Source organism: Chamaea fasciata, unplaced genomic scaffold (genome assembly GCF_029207755.1).
Source record: "Chamaea fasciata isolate MVZ Bird 193981 ecotype frontalis unplaced genomic scaffold, bChaFas1.0.hap1 SCAF_1, whole genome shotgun sequence".
NCBI lineage: Eukaryota > Metazoa > Chordata > Aves > Passeriformes > Sylviidae > Chamaea > Chamaea fasciata.
Window position 1 is genome coordinate 47,855,896 of NW_027094086.1, and position 20,074 is coordinate 47,875,969.

Below are 20,074 nucleotides of genomic sequence, written 5' to 3' on the forward strand. Positions count from 1 at the left end.
ACCACATTAGGCTCCACTTTACTTTGTTTCTTCGTCTCTTTTCCACCCATGTCCTCCCTTTGCTCGCAGACCTTGCCCTGGTTGTTGACTACTGAAGGGATGGCGCAGCTGGAAAGAGCAGCAGATTGCAGATGAGAGGAAAGACATGGGCTACGCACTTGGAAACTTTAGTCAGACATGTATTTTCTGGTGAAGGATGACACTACAGTTTTCAGTAAACTGATGAGATTGTTGCTCCTGTTATTGTTATTGTTGTTATCTCAGGAACACCAGAGGATTCATCCCAAGTCCCAGGCTTTTTGAACTGGGGAGAGAGATACAGAGAGATACAGAGAACATGCTACAGCAATTTCTAGTATGAGTTATATGCACAGTGCACAGAAATGTAGAACATATACATAAATGTATGTAGATAAATATGCACACATATTTTTTACATTCACATGTATCTTACATATAAGAGTGGTGTATATACATATATAAATATACACACACATCTGTAGATGTCTCCTACCACTGTACAGCCCTCTGGGAAGAACTACTGTGCTCTCAGTGCCCGGTCACTATGAACAGGTTTTCAGTGTCTCCCTAGCATTTTCAACTAGAAGGACTCCCTAAATTCTGGGGCTCTCATGCCCACTCTCCCCATATTTGATTGCCCAATCAAAAGCTGGCTTTGGCTGATTTCTGCTTTTGGCATCTCTTTTGCCTGGACAGGGAGCTCAGCCTCGGATAGAACCTGTTCCAGGACCCACAGTGATGTCTTTGACTGCAATGACATCTTCAAGGCATCATGCAGAAGACTTGCATCACAGCAAGGTTGTTCTTTAAGCTGAAGAGACAGACAGCACAGAGTATTCTATTATTCCATCCTCCATAAGAAAATCCTGGGGCATCAACATCAACTCTTGAAGCTTTCACCCAACAAGCTTTGACCCCTTTTGAAAAGGCTGCCTTTTTCCTCTTTCCTTCCACCTCTCTCAGCAAAAGGGCTGAGCCTACACCAGCCCTGTGGCACCAGGGCACAGCAGCACTGCCCTGCAGCCACCCTGTGACTGCCTGATGAGGTCGGTCGGCGTTCGGGGCCGAGAGGAAACCCAGCACCTTTGCACATTGGAGCCCTTCACAATGACTTTTGTTGCTGATGGCGCATGTTTGGTTGTACTTGTTAAATCTTGTTAAACAGGAAACAGGTTTCGAGGCGAGAGGGTCCCGGAGAGTTCAAGCTCTCGCTCTCAAATGTTCTTACAAGATGCACAATTGGCACTGACTTACAGGAAATATTTAATTGGAGTCGGAAGGCGCTGGCTCCACTGACCTCGTATTGCATTCCTCTGGGTGCTCCTTTCACAATGATTTTCACCTATAGCTTGAATCAGTGATTTATTTATACCAGCCAATGGTGAGTCCAGTAGCCCTGAGGGGCTGAGCAGACCATGGGTATGCAGGGAGCTGGAGGGAGGAGCAAGCAGCAAGGAACAGTCTTACGGCGGAGAAGGGGCTGCCGCAAACCGAGAGTGACATATTTATGAGTCCAGTATCGGTTGCCTGCACTGATAAGCCACGGTCATTAAAGGAAGGAAAAGTCACCTTTGTGTATATAAAATATACAAGATTCATAGTCTGAAAAGACTTGACAGGAAAACATTAGGTAAATAAGGATATCCCATAAAGCATAATGTGAAAATTAAATTACCTCATAAGGGAGGAAGGCTGTCTGTCCCAGCAGCGAAAGTGAGGAAAAATGGAATTCCTCTTTTCCATCCCAAAGCTGATTTGGCTTTGGGGTTTTGGGTGGATCTAGACACATTGTTACTGATGTGTATAAAAAAAGTATTAATGTCCATTATGTTGGACTGGAAATGCTGCAGCTTCTCATAAATTTTCACTACATGCTCACAAGGTGGTGAGAAGCATCTTCAGCATTGCTGCTCTAGGTGGCCAAATAACAGAAGTTACCGTCCTTGCTATCTCAAGGGCGAGCTGGACTTGCAATATTATTTTTAGTTTTCAGGTCTCAATAGATTTTACTTTCATCTGATTTTGGAAGCTGTCCTAAATCACTTGGAAATGTTTTCTGCCCTCCTCCACAGACATTTATTTTCTGGTAAGTGAAACATATCCAGGATCCACCTAGTTTTGCTTTAACTGGTCAGTAAGCCTCCAAAGCTGAGGAAATATTGAAATATTAGGGAGAGGCAAAAGGAGGGAAATCAAAAGGGGCCACCTACTACACTACTCAGCAAAAAAAGATAATTAAAAAAAAAAAAAGGAAAGAGGAAAAGAAAGTTAATCCAGTATTTAAGAAGTCAACAATTTAAAGAAGCAAATTTTTAAAAAGTCAGTTCTATTTTTACAGAATGAACAATTTCACAAATAAGAGGTCTCCTAGTGGCTGTCCCTATGGAAGGCACACACTGCCCCTTCCTTGCATACAGGTAGCCAACAGGTGAGCAATGTATGGCTTTGCAGTCTCAGCAGCAAATCCCTGCAGGTACAGCCCTCAGCCGCTCTGAAGCTCATAACTGAAAGCCTCACTGATTCCCAGGGTCTTGTCACAATGTTTTTACTGGGAAGGAGCTGATCCAACCTGAACCAAGCCAACCAATCTCTTTTTTTATTTCAAACTCTTTATCCTGAAGACACAACTCAGTGGTTAGGTAGACCTGAATTCAGATTGTAGCCACCATTACAGCCAGATTTTTTTTTTTCCCCAGCAGAATTCACAGATCAACATCTATTTATAAATGTAACTGTTTACTTTAGTTCTGTCCCTTCATAGAAAGATCCTGGGGGAAGTCACTTCCCCAGCAGTCTGTGGGATTTTGGAGGGATAACTTTAGCAAACAGCACCAGTTCCTTGGGTCTCTGTTCCACAGTTGTGCCACAGTTGCTGAAAAATATATTGAACTTCTCTGGTGCATCAGACAAGCACAAATCTCTCTGGTGAGGAGTCAGAGGCCTGGGAAGTGAGAGGCTCTTATTCAGCAGAGCCTGCCTTTTGCACAGGAGGTTGCATCAACACCTCTTCCCACTAATTCTTCTGTTCCAGATCTTTCCAGGTCTGAGTCATGTTGCTGTCACACCCCATTCTGACTCTGAAGTGCTTTGCTTCCCAAGAGCTGACTGTCCTCTCCAGGGCACCTCCAGCCCTTCTGGACTCTGCATCAGGAAAATGTACTGAGTATTAATACGGGTGACCATTAAGTAACTGAAGGGAACAAAAAAAGCAAGAGACCCATGCTGGGCAAACTGAATTCAATCGATGAGGGTGAAACTTAATTATGTTTGCAGACTAGTAGTGCAATGGCATCACTTTTGCCCATCAATATCACTATTAAAGAATACCATAAAGACCCCTCCTCCCATTTTTGGCACGCCCACATTATAGGCCCATGATGTTAAACTTGGAAGTTTCTTTTCCAAGTCAAAACAAACTCAGGACTTTCCTACCAATGAATGTTGTTCCAGTGACCTCCATTGGTCTGTTTTTTACCAGACAGGGTACTCACTCTTCTGCAGCTGCCTTCTCTTTCCAAGTGCATGAGAGGAGGTCCCTTATCTTTATCATATATCTTCAAAAGGTGCCTCTGAGCAAGGCAATCAGTATCACAGACAAGTTTGTGCTTAGGAAACTGTGACTAATGAAACAATAAATCACTGATTTGCCACCTCTGGAAAGGCAGTTTAGTCCAACTCTGTCACCTTTATCCACAGCCTTTGGGGACATTCCTTTATTTTGAGGGGTTTATTTTAAAAACTCTGCATGTGATCCCCCCATTAGATAAACAAGGTGTGATCCAGAAGAGAGAGCAGTTTTGAAGGAAGCCTGCCTGATGAGGCAGCTTCATTTCATTTGATTGGGGATTTTTCTTTCATTCACTCTTTTGCCCTTTGCTGATGTCTCAGCTCCCTCTCTAATAAATAACTAGTCCACATCACTAAACCGCTGCACATAACTCAGAGCAATTTGTTACTGTTGGCAATGTCTGTGCAGCAGGGGCCCAGGAACAGACCAGCATGGAAGCAGTAATACCTCCCACTCTTCAGAGGCACGATTTCTGCCTGATTACAGAAGGGGTCATTGGTAGGACAATGCAAAGAAGGTCTCATACAATTCCCTCCACACAAATTGCCTGTGCTGCGAGAGGCTCACACAGGCTGCTTTACCCAGGAATATCTGGCAGGAGAAATCAGTCCTGTGATATCAACACCACAGATGCAGCAGGACATAAAAAAGCCCCAATACACGTCTATGCAAACTGAACACAAGGAAAGTGTATGAACACTTTGTACAGCCCTGGGCTCAGAGGATAGCTTAAAATACAGAAATTCCTCCCGAAGCAATGACATAATGAATCCAGCGGTCCTAGGATCCTTCCAAAGATTAGATTATAAACACAATCTCCAAACAGTTGGTGAGGTTGTAACATTAACAATCATGAACAATTTTAAAAAGAAATGAGAAAGGACTACATGGGTCTTTTTTTCCTCTGCCCCTCATCTGCCTGTTCTTCATGGACACTGAGCAGTACAAAGAGGACACATTTTCCTGGTGTGGTTATTTTGATGCACCTACCACAAAGTACTTATTTGGTAGTCAAGGCACAGGGAGAGAGGGAGTTCCAGGTTCCTGTTCTCTGCCTGCAAAAATGTTTGAGGGTTAGATAAGGGCATATGCCACTATGCAGGTGGGACACCTACTCTTTTTCTTCCCAGAAAGGTCATGAGGGTTGAGGGAGGAAGAACAGCAGCTCCCAGTTTGTGGGGAAAAAAAAAAAAAATCCCTCATCCTCATGCATTCCAGCTGCTCCAGCTCAGCAGGGCCTTTCTGAGCTTTCCTTTGTCTACACATTTATGAGCACCTTTCCCATTGTAGCCAAGTCCTTTGGGAGACCTTTTAGATGCCAAGACATGGAGGAAGGGAGGGTGGGAGGGAGGGAGGAAGCAGAGGGAACATTATTTCTGTACACACTCGTGTCTTTTGCTGCCAGTTAGCGGGTCTCTGTGGATGTTGGTATTTGAGCCTGGAAACCTTGCGGCTCGATGGAAGAGCATCAAATGAAAGTTGAAAAATAAGTCATCAGGGCAACTGGAGGGCAACTGTGGTTTGCTAGGGCTGTAACATCTGGGCTTAGTGGCACCCACCGTGTGCCGGTGCTTTACAATTTCAAAGCTGTCTTATTTGTTTCTGTGGGAATTTTGGGGAAGTTTGTTATTTGCTGTTGGGTTTGTGTTTTTGTTTTGCTTTTTAACAAAGCACTTCTCAAAAGGGTATGCTTTCCAAAAAGGCATTGTTTAAGGTAATAATACAAGAGGGAAAATGGAGGATGTGGGGGAAGGCAAGAGAGAAACAAAGCAGACAGAAAATCTCCGTAGTCGCTCTCAGTAGAAAAACTCTGGATCTATAGGGCATGATGGCTTAAAATCAAGAGGGCCTCCTGGAAATTTTCAGACATATTTAATAGAAGGCTATTTATCCTGGGAGGAAAAAAAAAAAAAAAAAGCCCTCAGTTTTTTTCTTGAAATGCTATGTTGTTGTTTATGAGCACAGGAGAGCCAAGCAAGGCAGAATGCCAGGCTCTCAGGGCTATCATGCCCAAAGGACAAAGATCTGTGACAAACTGGGTTTTGGCTATGGTCACACTAATGACCAAAATAAAGGCCATGATGACCATCTTCCTGAGGGGGTTACATGAGCCTTGGACAAAAGCCACAGATTACCTAGGACTTTCACTTACAGCCTCCACCAGTTGCTCTTTGGCAGAACTGATTTGCTCATTTCTGAGGAGGCAGTCAACTGGAAGAGGTAAATTTTATAACTCAGATTGAGGAAATGAAGCTGACTTGAGCTGCTTGACTCCGAATGCAAGAGAAACCAGCATGTAGTGGTTTGAAAGCAAAACAAATGAGAGGCTCCAAGTCAGAGATACAATTTAATAGGAAGAAAGGAAAGAAAGTAAAATAAAATAGATGCAGTAATACAAAAGACCACTGACAGAGTCAGAATACAACCTGAGCAGAGTGACGGAAGCAGTCCAGATGAGGTAGTCTTCCTGAAGCAGTGATCCTGTAGCAAGGTCTGGTAGCTCTGTTCCTCCGGGAATCCAGTGGGTAAGGGCCCCCTGTACTGTCCCAAACCCCAGATTATATCCAGAGGAGAATGCTTGGTTCCTCCCCCTGGGCAGAGCATCTCACAATGGGATGATGAGTCATGCAGGGGGTCCTTGATGGCCCATTAAACAGAGACAACTCCCGGAGGGAGTTCTCTATGAGTCATGGGTAAGGTATTTGATGGGCCATTAACAGAAGATAATGGCCCAGAGGGAGGGACCCTGGGAAAACACTGCCCCACCTGGATTCAACAGTTCATGAAGATGGTGATAGAATACTTTGTGCATATCCTATAGTACAACCCAGGACACAGCAAATGGAAGATGAGGGAGCAAAGAGAAATACCAGGGCACACCATGACTCCACTTTGTGAGCACAACAGTAGACTTCCTGCCCTGCATGCCACCAGTTTGGCAAATTTCAGGAAGGATAAGAGCATATCAGATGGATGTGCTGATGACGGACTCTGCCCATGTCAGTCATCTGCAGGAGAGAACAATGCAAAAGAAGCCTCCTGTCTTTGACATCAAGCAGAAAGATAAACTCTAATATCAGAAGAAACAGGCCGAAGGTTGTCTTTCCCAATCCGTTTAAAGATTTGTCTTGATCAGTCTATATGATTAATGCTAATATGCAGGTACCTCAAATAATGCACAAGTTTCAGACAGCCCTGCTGATTGCTAATTAATTGTATGAAGGCAATAACAGGTTTTACATGAGAGGCTGGTATTAAATTAAAATTATCAGTTTTGCCTGCGTAACTTATATTAGTGACATCTTATTGGGCAAAAGGTTGAACCTAGGTGAGGTGAGAACAAACATCAAAAGATGGTGGCATTCACCTCATTCTGGATGTTCCACAAACACCTGGGTACCTAATAGGATCTCACAAAGGAAGGATTTTGTGGGGTATCTCTCTACCTGTGTAACACTTGCTCTAACACTGAGCCTCCGCATTAGTTGCACAAAAATAAAACAGCTACTCACACATGTAAAACTCAGACACAGCTACTTGTCTTGCTGGATCAAGATAAAATTTCTTGCATCTCCAAAATGGAACTAAATGGAACTAAAAATCACAAGTTCTCATCTGATTTCCAGTACTTCTCATCTTGAGGCAGGCTACAAATTTTGCCTGAACATTTCATGGTGCTACACCTTGCAAGCCAATTCTGGTCAGAGCCAGCGATGGCCCCCTTCCTTAAAACGGAAAATAGTTCGTGTAAGATATCTGTGCACATGCAAACTTCAAGTTAAAAAAAAAAAAAAAAAAAAAAAAAGAAAAAGAATAAAGAAGGCTGCATTCAAGTCTGGGCTTTTAGATTAACTCTGCTTACTTGCTTATTTTTAAGCTGTACTCATTTTCCTTCTCTTAACATGCTTATCCTTTGCTTCTCTTGCCCAGCATTTCCAGACCTGCTAAATCTGCACCTTTTTTGTAACATGTTCCTCTGGAAAGGATGAGGCCCTGGTCCTGCCTCCCCCTTATTCCTGTGTAAGTAATATTCATCACTGTATCAGCACCAGACTGAGCAGCACTAAGGAAGGGTCAAGGTATTCCTTCCTACCTTTGATAGGTGTTATAACAACGCTGAACCACCTCAACTTACAAAAGTTTCCAATCTACAAACTGCTGCACAGATTTTTCTTCATGCTATTCCAACCTACCTGGAGGCTTCCTGGCTCTGGTCATGCCAAGGCAAAAAGCCATTCACACCTCTGCAAGTATAAAAGCAAAAAAAGCTTTCCCCATTTTGCACAGTGTCTAGAAGAGCCCATGAATGCGAGCACAGCCTCAGGGGTCCTCTGTGGTGGCCACAGCTGGCAGTGTCCCTCTGGGTTAGGCTCTGTCTGAGGCATGGTGCTGGGAATCTCCCCACCAAGCAGGGCCATGCTTGGGCTGAAATAGAAGACCCAGAGCAGAAAAATAACCACACAGAGGGATAGGAATTGTTCTCACACACCAACCTTCTCTGTGGAGGGGGTCAACCCCCACACGCACTTACAGAACTTACATACGCAAGCAATATCATAGCCAGAACTAGGAAATCAGGACTGCAATGGAATTTGAAGTGTTGGGATGCCAGTTTGGTTGTGGAGGAGGTAACAAATGCCAGTGCTAAATGGAAGCAGTAATGTACACGTGCAGAGCACAAGCACTTCAGAGGGTGATCTTCAGAGAGATGCCTGATACTCTTCCTCTCACTGCATTCCTCACTGCCCTTTTCTGCCTCTTATAAGTGTCCAAACTAAAGTAGTTTAAACCACTCCTTGCTATTAAATCTCCATGGCCATCAACCAATGAGCACAATTAGCTGAAATGAAAATCTAGATTTCAAACAAGTGGAATGAATTCCCTCTCTTGGGATCCAGATGCTTCTCAAAAGTTCTCTTTTCCTACATGACACGTTTCCTGTTAGCTTGTAGTACTGAGACACGGTGCAGCAGGTCACTTGTCCAAGAAAAAGAGGAGCTCTTCAGAAAGGCTGCATTTTGGGACTCTCAGCCTCATGTATACCCTTCCCTTTAGCAAAGATTCTATCTTCATGCAAATCAAGCAGTTATTGCTGACTGAACCAGTGGCCTGGCACAAGGATTATTCTTGGTCTTCTCCTCTGGAAATGCAAGGAAATTTACATATCAACCTAACAGTGTGTGGAGAAGGCATAAGAGAAGGCTACTGGGGAAGTGAGAAACTGTATTGTTACTAAAATATTTAATATTATAAAATATTTTTCTACATCCTCCCTTTTCCATGGTTTGGGTCATTTTGTTGGGTGTTTTACTTCACACAAACCAGCACTGTGTTCAAGGAGTAATTTTGTACATCCTCTTGCATTCAGTGCTGATAACCACTGTGGAAAAGCTGCAGACTTGCAGCCTCAGAAGCAACCAAACAGTTAAATATTGACTGGACCTGCTCAGGTAGAGTAACAATATGTCTGACATTCTGAGGCTGGCAAGACGGTGGAGATGACTCCAGCACAGCACCAAGAATTAATTATTTCCACTCGCCACTTGCATTCCTGCAGACTGAAATGTGGAATAAGAGACATTACAGCAGCCTTTGTCCATCTGAGGCATCCTCCAAGCAGAGGAATCCTTGCAAAGACTGTCTTAAGGAAAAAAAAAAGAAAAAAGAAAAAAGAAAAATAAAAACAACAACAACAACAAAATCCCACCCCAACAAATTCATTTCTGAATTGTGATTAGGGGTTTAACTTATTTTGGTTATCATTCATAAAGCAATCTCAGGCATCTATCCAGCAGAAATGCACAGCTTCTTTAACAATGGCACCAGAACTCCTCATATACTGGCAAAACTGCTTTCAGCAAAACCCAGAGAGAGAAACTGCAAAAACAAGAGTAATAAAATAGTACCCTAGGCAGAGGATAATGAAAAGGCTAAAGCCAGCATTTTATCTGATAGTCTGTCTTCAGGAAATGCCTGTGAAAACAGATTTGGAAAGTAATAGCTGATCTAGCTGCAGATATTCCCTGAAATAAGAAAGGTGCAAAACCCTGGTGCCATTTATTGAGTGAATTTTTTCATTGTTTTGGGGGTGGTTTTTTTAAAGAAAACAAAATAGTTCTCACCAGAAGAAAAGTATTCTGCCACCTCAGGAAAGGTAGAGTACGTTATTGTGGGTAAAGCATTAGAAGATACAAAGTTGACAGGCAAAGGAGTCACAGAATTTTAAGTGCAGATGGAAATAAGTCTGCATGAAAAATGAATGAATTGAAAGGGATAGACAAACACAAAGGAGGCTGCTATGATGTTGAAGTGTTTACCCAGAGAGGCTCTTTCTGAATCTCTGAGTGTCATCATCACAATTTTCCTCATTCTCTGAATTTTTTTATGTACTTTGTTTGGGTTTTTTGTTTTAATTGACAGACAATTGTACCTGTGAAAATCTGGACCTTGATCTGCTCTGCTGCATACCTTCTTTTCTTCACACACTTGATGGCATGCATTCTGCAGGAGAGGGAAACAGCTGGAGAGCTGGCAGGTGTCATACTACCATTAAAGACAAGAAATGTATCTGCAAAGCTTTTCAACTGTTATAACATCCCGCCTGACTGCTCCAATTAAGCAAGGCATTGTAATTGTTGCTCCCAAAAGCGAGCTTCCCTTCATCCCTCACACTCACACTTATTCAAAACATGCGTGTCTCTTGCCATGGCAGTGGAATTGATCTCACTCTGTCAATAGCTTTTTATGGGGACAGAAGCTGAGTGCAATGGAGCCACACATCTGCAATGCAAATGATAATCCTAAATGTGTCTCCAGAAAGCAAATGTACAGCACATGGGAGCCCTGACAGATGTACTCTGTCCTGAAACCTGGGAGCAGCATAAATAACACCAACCTCACTGACAGCACCCAAGGCCCTGGGGCAACACTACCAAGGGGGCTCACTCAGTTGTAAGAGAGTGCTCCCCAAAGTGACACATAAGCAGGCATCTTCTACTCCAATTTAAGGTTTATTCTCCCTTGGTTTAAAGACAGGAGAAGGCTCCTGAGGAAGAGACATGGAGGAGTGCCCTTGTGCCTGGAGCTGGTGGAGTGGTCCGCAGGGAGGATGGCTGGAAGATGCTGCACCTCCTGGCCTACTTGGCTGAAATGGCAGCTCAAAACTCCATGCCTCCCTCAGTTGTGGTTTGTGGGTTATGGTTTCTTGGGAGGAGGGGTTCCTGAGGGGGAATAAGGGAGCTGATGCAATAAAACAGGCCATAAATCACATGTCAACTTTTATGGCCAACTTTCATACTTGCAGAAGCATCTTCTAGATTGCTGGGGCTGTTGGGCTGTAGATGGCTCTTACTGAGCTGGGCAATATTGAGATTGTGCAAGCAGCATAGTGGAAACAGATCAGACACTCTGCAGGCAGTACTGGGATTGGGATCACAACAGGTAGTCTGAAATGGGTGTTTGAGGGCTGTAGAAGCATGTGCATTTTACTCAACTGTAGCCAGTCCAGTGCTCCTGAAAGTGTCTGGTATATTAAATATTTGTCAGCTCAGGTACTGGATACTGCACACCTGGAAATTGTACTATAGAAACAAAGTGGCAGCCTGCCATCCAAGTCAGGCACTCTAGCAGCCACATCTTCCTCACATCTGGTGCCAGAGTCTATCAGCCAAACCAGATGCTGATCTGATGTAGCTGTACTGGCATGGAAATGGGAAGGGAACCATCCCAAATAACAGCAAAGCGAATATCTCTTTACAAACTGCCTAAATAAATAGACACAATAACCTAATCCAACCAAAAATTAAAAATTATTTCCCTGAACAGCAGCAAGTGGAAATAAGAATTAGCCTTTATCAAGTCCAGAGGCCTCCTGGACAGAAGGAAAAACAAGTGGAAGATCAAATGGATTGTGGGTCAAGTAAAGCACTAGGCAAAGAGGTTTGAGCCAAACCACAGGACACATTTGTCAAGCTCTTAAAAAAATAGAAATGCAGGATCAAAGCAGAAGCACTTTGCAAATATTAACATTTGTCACCTACTTTTACTTTTGATGTGCTTCATTTTGAAGACATTTCTCCCTTTTCTCTCTCTCTCTCTTTTTTTAACAGGATAATCTAATCTTTCAGCACACACACTTGCCTTCTTCAAAAGAAACACAGGGACAAAATTACTGAAACATGGAAGACTTTATTAACAATAGATTAAAAGAACCAATAAATGGAAAACAACTATTAAAAGTATATTAAGCAGCAGTCCAGGGAAATGTTGTTAACACTGTAGTCAAATATTCTAACATAAAGGTTTTGGTAGTTTTCCCAATAAAATATAAATGAAACAATAACTCCTTGTATTGCCTCACATTTGAGTGGAGAAAGACCATTCCTGTAGCACTCGAGTCAGCAACAACATAATTAAAGAAAATCACATTCGCACCCAACGGATCACATTCATTACCGATCCATAGGTATTGTTTTGAAGATGCCACCCCATTGATTACCAGGATCAAAATATGGTTAAAAAACAAAATAAGGCAAGGGGGAAAAAAGGTTGGAAACTTTTTATGGAGCGTTTTCAGTTACGTGTTTGTTCCTGCTACACCAGCGAGAGGAGTCCTAACTCAGTGGTGCGCTGATGTTCCTGCAAGACTGGGTTACAGCTTTGTTTTCTTCTGCTCTTCAGTCAGAAGGTTTCCATGTCTCCACTGACATCCCAAGTCACGGGACTGCAGAGGGAAACAGCCTCGGAGGTCTTTCGGCATGTGTTGAGAGCAACCTGCTGCACACTGGGAGATGGTGACCTTCTGCGTGCTGCGGCCGAGGCGCCGCTTTGCACATAACAACAACAATACCTCGGGCTGAATTTAGGAAATTCGGTAATTGTCAAGTGTGGTAAATCATCTTTAAAGCAAACACTCTTAAAAGCGGAGAGATAATGTTCATTCCCCCGGGACGAGGCGGCAGCGAGGAATACGGCTTGTGGGCAGGGTTTCAAAGCAGCCCAGTCACACTGGGATCGAGATAGCGCCGCCCGCTCCCGACTGGATTTCTGAGACTGCTGGCACCAGGGTGACAGGCCTGCAATCGTTAACAGGGGAAGTCTGTCTGGTGCCTGCTCTTTGTTCCAGCCCCACTTTCATATTTGAGAACCCTTATGGTATACTTTCTATTCACAGCAACATTTCAGCCTGTCGCAAGTGTGGCCCCGGTGATTATAGTTAGGCAAATACAGCAAGAACCCACACATGCTTGAGCCCTTCAAAGTATCTTTTTTCCTCCCGCTCAGTTTCCACTTGTTAATATTTGACTGAGTCTGTAGTTTGAACAAGTACTTCCCAAATATATTTCAGCTTTCAAAAAGAAAGAAAGAAAAGCCACCGAACGTTTACGGTGTTCAGAGCATTTATGGCTGAAACCCGTTCTGCAGGTTCAGCCATCTGTCCTGCCCATCCTTGCACAACCGTTCTTTTGTAAAATGCAGTCGGCCTTCTTATTGGGGAATTCTCGGCACCCCTGGCACCACATTCAGTTCCTCGATATCCCACCAGGATGACTTCTTGGAAATACTAAAAGCAAGGAAGATGCTAGGAAGATGTGGCTCAAGATGCTTACAGCTGCGCGGGGGATGGGAAGAAGGCATTGAAGTATAGATAACAATCTCTTAAGGGATCCACCTGAAGGAAGGACATACCCAAAGTGAGGGATTGTGATCACCTCCCTAGAAAGATGATGATGAGATACATACTTCTGACTACATGAAAGGGAATTGCACTACCAGGAGGAACACTAGACATGGGCCAATGTAAATGTTACTCAGATTAACAAGTACGGTAATTGCCACTCCTAATTGCTATCCACATAAAAGAGCTTGTCAAGGGGATCTATTCTTGTTATTCACAATCAGAGAAATGTACCTGAATTTCACAGAAGCTGGAAAACACAAGGTTCCAGCATCTCAAATGACTGCCCTTCCAAGCACTTTCCACAGTCTTAGCACAGGTGACTCAGTGGGATTTTACACAAAGACTTCTTCATTCTGCTTCTGGCAGCAGAAAGCATTTTAAAGAGGATATCAATAATAATGTTTTGATAGATGGTATAACAATTGTTCTTATCTGAATCTGTTCAACTGTTTAAAGTCTCCTTAATCCTATGCGTGCACAAATGTGAAATCAGAGAATTTTACAAACCCAGCTTCTTCTTTCCAGTCGTGCACATTTACCAGTTCTCGATTTCATATTTCTCTATATAAGCCTATTCCCTGTATGTTGATATTTTTTGTCACCAAGATAAGAAAAGACGGATGCTGCAATATTAATAACAAGGCAGCTGATTTTCCCTTTGAAGGAAAGGGAAGCTTTATGAAGAAAATAAGCTTTATGACAGATGCAAATAATTCTGTGTTCTTAGAAATTACGGGTATTTCTTAACATGCCAATATAGCCTTATTATAATAACCTTCAACAAGCCTGAAAGACTTTCCCACGAGCAAGGAAGGAATATGTGGGGTTCATCTCTGTGTAATTACACGGACTTACAAGACCTGCAAAAATGGTGTGAAAACTGTTCTGCCTGACAGCAATTCCACTTTCATATTTGCCTTGCTTGCAACTGGAACAAAGTTACTGTAGGTGAAGCTCAGTCCCACTACCACAATTAAAAAAAATTCTGATCTAACAAGGACACCAGGGGGAAAAAATGTTGGGAAGGCTGAAAATGGGAGAGAAAATTTTTCTAACAGGTTAACTTCCAAAAAATAAATAGCTAAGGTTAATAATCATTTATTAGCTGTGCTGGTTAAGTGTTTGAATCAAGCAATTTTTTACCAAATCTGTCTCACTTTACCATAGGAAACCTCAAAACTATAGAAACCTTCAAAGCCAAGAAAAAAACTAAAAACCATTGCCCTCCTTCCTTCCTGTAATGGCTGTTGCAATGCTGGTGAAGGTACACAATATCACACTGCCCCTGCAGATATCCTGGGTGAAGGCACAGTTTTGTTTAGCTGAGTTTTACATGGTCACTTAAATAAGTATAAAATTTTCCATTGTTTTCTTCCCATTCTTCTCACAGGCCATGGATGCTGTCTGTCCACCACTGCCATTTCACAGACTGCAGATGTTAATATCCGTATCTCCATTGTCTCTCCTCTACTACCACTTTTTCCAGGTACCCCTTTACCGTCATACATGCTTCTTCCACTCTACCTTCTTATCTTCTACTTTCCCACTGGGCAATCACTGGAGACTGGAGCTGTCTTGTCATTTTCTCCCTGGAAGACACCCCTTTTTCTGCAGCATGTGGGAACATCACAGCTTTCCCTTCACTAATAACACCTCACCAGTTCAAGTAGGCCAGCAGAGGCAACCAGCAAGCTCTTGTCTATAAGGCCTGTGGGTGCTGCCAAACAGCCTCTCTTTGTAGCATTTCTTCCTCCTGGAAATGCAACCATGGAGCAGTTCACATTTTGGAAGTGTAAATCAGGCTCCTATCTTGGATGCAACTGGTACTGCTGGAGCATGGTCGGTTTAAATCAGTTCATAAAGTGAAAACTACATAATGAATGAGTACAGAAAATTGGCTTGGCTAAACTCCACTGCAATGATTTGTTTTCCAAAGTGCAGCTGATTTACAGATTTGAGGCCTTCATTGCTGCTCTCTAGGTTTAAAGCAAGATATTTCAACAAAAATTATAGCTGAAGAGCCTTTCTGCTAATCCAGGAAATGTTCTGAGGGTGACAGAAAACGTTCGAGGTATGTGCGAGAGGGGTATGTCCCAGCTGGTACTGTTACATCTCTGCACAAAGCAGCCAAGCAAGCAGAGTTCCTGAATTTATTGCCTTTCCAGGCCCCTGCCCTGTCCATGGCCCCAGAGCCATCCCGCTACCCCAACAGGCCAAGCATGGGCTTAGTCAGATTCCTGTGAATTCTTACTGAATTTCCACCCCACAGCTGGAAAGGGCATGTAGAGACATTCCAGGCTCTGTGAGGCTCACAGCTACCCAGCCCCAAAAACACCCCTTTTCGTGGGGGCAAGGTGATTCCTTGGAGGGCAGATGAAAGCCTTAAAGAGCTAAACCATGAGTAACAGCCCTTGGAGGAAAAAAATGCTAAACAAGGCACTTCCTTGGGCCTGCTGCAGTTTCTCTTAATAAATGGAGAGCAAGATCTCAGTGTGCTAGGTCCTATCTGTGCTGTCCACCCCCAGCATTAAACTTCCATCTCATTCCTGAGCAAGGAACCAGAAGTTCTTTGAGAGATTGATCTGCTACATGCTTTGTCAGTTGTAATGTAAATCTTATTCCTTAGCAAACTGGAAAGTGACTCAGTTGTGACGACCGAGGAACTGGTAGCTGACATCAAGTGGAATGCCTGGCTGCACACCAGCCATCAGTGGGAAGGTGCCCACAGGCATTTAGGACCTCTCCAGGATGGATATCTTATTTTTTTCTTTCTCCAGCATGAAATTAGATAATAGAAATTTAAACTACTTAAGACATAACAAAGTGCCCATCAGAGATAGTATAAGCAGTACAACCCTACAAATGTCAGTGTCCCGAGTATAAGGATCTTTACCCACCGTGTCCATTTAGAAAACAAAACAAGAGCACAAGGGAAACTCAGGAGGATGAACTGTGCCCTCCCTTCAACTGCTATACTGTAATTAAATCCTCTGGCTTAAGGATTAAGGAAGTAGATTTCTCTTTTAGAGGATATGACATAGGCTTGGAAAGCCATGGGGATATTTACTAGCAGTTTCCATGCAAACAAAAATAGTATAAAGAGTTTATTAAACTTTCAAACTTTTAAAGATGACAGACTCAAATTATTGTTTCATATACAATGTGAAGAGTGGAAAGACAGAGCCCTTCCATTGTGGGGGAAAAAGATGTCTTTGTTTCTAGCATACCTGAACTCTAGAAGTTAGGAAACAGCAGATATTTCATATTACTCATTTACCTCGGTCTATGGAAAGAGAAGTTTAAAAATTCTGCCATGATATTCTCATGACCAGAAATGTTGACAGTTATCAAATCCTCCTCAGGTAGCTGAGAAAAGCTTGAAGGAGAGCTTTTACAGGGCAGAAATTGGAAGGAGACAAACTCGAATTACCCAGAAATGACTAGGCTGCAAGAGGGGGCTAATCAGAAATGTAAATTCAGAGTTAAATATGTAAGATTTTCAAAGGGGCATCACAGTGCCTTGCCCAGCACTGCCTGGACCTTTGTGACATATTTTGGTGGTGTAATACCTGCAGGATGCCCCCACTGAATGGACAGCAGGCAGTAACTGGGAAACATGGCCTTTGCTAGTCCAGCTGGGCAAACAGGGCTGGACCTGCACACTCCCCAACACAGAACACCTGGCCAGCAAGGCATTCAGAGGCTTTTTTTTCCCCCAGGTTTTTTTGGGTTTGTTGTTGGACTTTGTTTATTTTCTTTCTTTTTTTTTTTTGTTTTTGTTTTTGGTTTTGGTTTTTTTTTGGTTTCGTTTTTTGTTGTTGTTGTTGTTGTTTTGTTTTTGGAGGTTTTTTTAATTTTTTTTTGTGGGGTTTTTTTGGGGAGGTTTTTTTTTGTTTGTTTGTTTTTTTTGGGGGGGGTTGGTTTTGTTTTTGTTTTTTTATCAGGAAAAAAAGGAAAGTCCTTCAAATTTTCAGGATTTTTTTCTTGCTCCATTCTTTAGCCCTGGTTCCTTTTAAGCTACAAGTTCTTCCTCTTTATGCTATGTCCATGACTTTCTTTTCCTCACAAATGGCAGTGGAAAAATGTTGGAGGAATAACAGAAAATTCTCCAAGAATTCTCTTTTTCTGGAGATAAATTCTGAAATTTTTTCTTCTTTTATTTTCAAGAATTATTTACAGATTTTCAAGCTGACTGTTTTCTCTATCAAGTCTTGGAAAGACTTGATAGCTCCTAAGGGCATGTGAAACCAAACTTACCACCCTAAGTCTTGAAATCCTCAGAAGGTCAGCATTCAGCAATGCAAAGCATGAGACTATTACTTCTTGCATTTGCACATCATTGTTATCTACTTGAAACTGTAGCTGAAGGAAAGACAAGGAAAACCACAGGGATGAATTCATGTAGCTACCAGAGAAAATTTGCAATTGCCTTAATGTGGATAATACTTTTTTTTTGTCAATGCTTGCAGGGCAGTGTAAGGGGGCAGCTTGGCACTGTACGTGTATTCACACAGAGTAGCAAGTTGGTGGCATGAGCAGAAGTTTGGGTGGTTGGGGTTTTTTGTTGCAAGTGCTTCACTTTTTTTCTTTTTTCCAATAGACCTGGGCAAAGTTTTGTGTAATTTTCCAGTGACCTTGATTATGCAATTGGGTATGGCTGCTGCCCTAGACGACATCAAAGATGCCACTCTCATCAGGTGGCAGGCAGCCCTAGCCAGGTGAGGGACACCACGAAGGTACCAGGCAGTGCCAGGGGCAGATGGCTCTCCAGCCTGCCTTGTTTAATGAACTTCTCCTAGGGAAGCTCTTATTGCTCCCACTCTAATTTTTTTTTTTTTTTTTTTTTTTTTTTTTTTTTTTTTTTTTTTTTTTTTTTAAAGCGGGGAAGTCACAGACCTGGCAGTCATAAAACACACAGAGGCATCATCAGGTAAGATGATGGTTTACTGCAAATTAACTGGATTATTTATTTCCCCTTTCAAACAAAGAGAGGAAAGTCCCAATCCAGAAGCAGCACGTGCTTAATTCCAACCAGGAGCTCAAACGCCACTGAAGTCAAAGGGTTAAATTCAGCCCCCTTTGAAGTCAGCAAGGACAACCCTTCATCTCAACAGGGCCAGTTCTTCCTCCCAGCACTAAGTGCTTTGATGATGAATCCACACAGTAACACCCAAACGAGGTGCAAAGCAGCATCATCTCTTCCAGGGTCCCTCCCTGACGCCGACACAAGGCTTTGGAGCCAGGCGGCAGCGGGGCTGGGACACGGCCCTTCCACCCTTTCTCCTACAAACCATCAGGAATATCAGGTGAGAAACACCTGGCTCCTCTCTGCAAGCCTGGCCACGGGCAGACAGTAAAGAGCGATGCCCCTGCAGAGACAATGGGGTGAGGGAAGCAGAAGTGATGATGTTGCCCCAGATTTCCTATACTATGGGAGTCCGTGATTATGCTTGATAAACCTCTTCACCAGCCTCACAGGTACAGAGGAAACCAGCTACAGTCTCAAACTGCAAAAATGTGGCTAACTTTACCCAGAAACCCTCCCATCACTACCAGATTCTCTTTCAATGTTACCTTAATTTTACCCTTCCCCCAAAGACAGATGAAAGCCACCTACACCCGGTGTTTCAGGTGGTTGAATGTTAGTTGTTTTTGTGGTAGGACCTGGAAAACTAAGCTATGAGTGGTTTGTACCTGGTTCTCTTTGAATACTTCTCTCTCTTTGGTCCCTTTACCACAATTTCTGTTCCCTGAAAGCTTGGGAGGGAGATCTTAGCAAGCAGGTAATCTGTCTCCCAAGTGCTCTTGGATGCAAGTGAGACAAAGAGGAATGAAAACTGCCCATTAATCCTTGGGTTTCAGATTATTTTTTTTTTTGCGCCAAGAATTTTCTGGTCAAAGCAAGTTTTTCCAAAGCATCTTTTTTTCTCCCCCACCCCCTCCCCTCCACCCCCGCCGCTCCAGAAAAGGCAGAAGAAAATTGAGTGAAAAATAAGAACGAAGAAAAAGAAAAGATAAGGTCTGGTCAATCAAGCCCCAGGTCTCTTGTCTCCAGTTTGTGATTATGTTTTATGATCTCAGACACAACAGATTGTGAGCCTGCAATGTTTGGAAATAGTAGATGATTAAACCTTCTGGCCAGGTGTAAATGCAACCTTTGTCTTCTGATGACTGTGTGAGAATTACCTTCCTTCTCAAAGTCCCTGGCTGGCCCTGCTCTCTTCACTGTTACAAACACCCCTGCTTGGAGCTACAACCACAATGTGCTTCCACTTTATTTCTCATCTATCCACAGGTACCATCACAACCCATATAATTTCAACTGTCCTGAGATAGAGGAAAAAAAATGCTGAGCAAGCTACTAAAAATTTTGAAAGACTGTGGCCTGTGGGTTTTTCTGCTTCTTCACCCAGGGGGATTTTGTACCAGGTAAATAATAAAAAACGTGTAATGATTGACTAGGCTTTTAAACCTGAGCTGAAGGTAAGTTTGCCTTGCTGTTCCAGTTAAATATTCTCACTAGCCCCCTTCTCTTTCTCCAGTTGGTCATGCCATGAAGTCCCATTCAGCCTGATGCATTCTTTATTCTTTAGAAATTTGGGCAACAGTCAAATCTGACCTTTAGAGCCATAAACAAATTAAATTGTTTCACAACCAAATAATATGAAACAATATTGAATAGCTAGGCTTCCGCCGGGTTTCCTCTTAAAGAGAAAAAAGCCCTGAAACAGCATAGACGTGGGAGATAGAGGGAGAGGGAGGACAGGGCATGCTGATACCTCACACAGCAATGAGATGGCACAGCA

At 42.9% G+C, this 20,074-nt stretch overlaps 1 long non-coding RNA gene across 3 annotated transcripts in view; it reads left to right on the forward strand.

Annotated features, from left to right (window-relative positions):
* The window catches only part of LOC136289082 (uncharacterized), a 41,862-nt gene extending 22,074 nt beyond the window's left edge, over positions 1 to 19,788 (forward strand). Inside the window, exons 2-5 of one of the 3 annotated variants that reach the window (XR_010720712.1) lie at positions 14,659 to 14,754; positions 17,869 to 17,986; positions 18,149 to 18,198; positions 19,564 to 19,788. This is a non-coding gene — a long non-coding RNA (uncharacterized lncRNA). Of the gene's footprint in view, positions 1 to 14,658; positions 14,755 to 17,868; positions 17,987 to 18,148; positions 18,199 to 18,473; positions 18,733 to 19,232; positions 19,358 to 19,563 lie in introns of those variants that run through there. The other 2 variants (XR_010720717.1, XR_010720718.1) reach the window with 2 other exon arrangements.
* Positions 19,789 to 20,074: the final 286 nt, after the last annotated feature.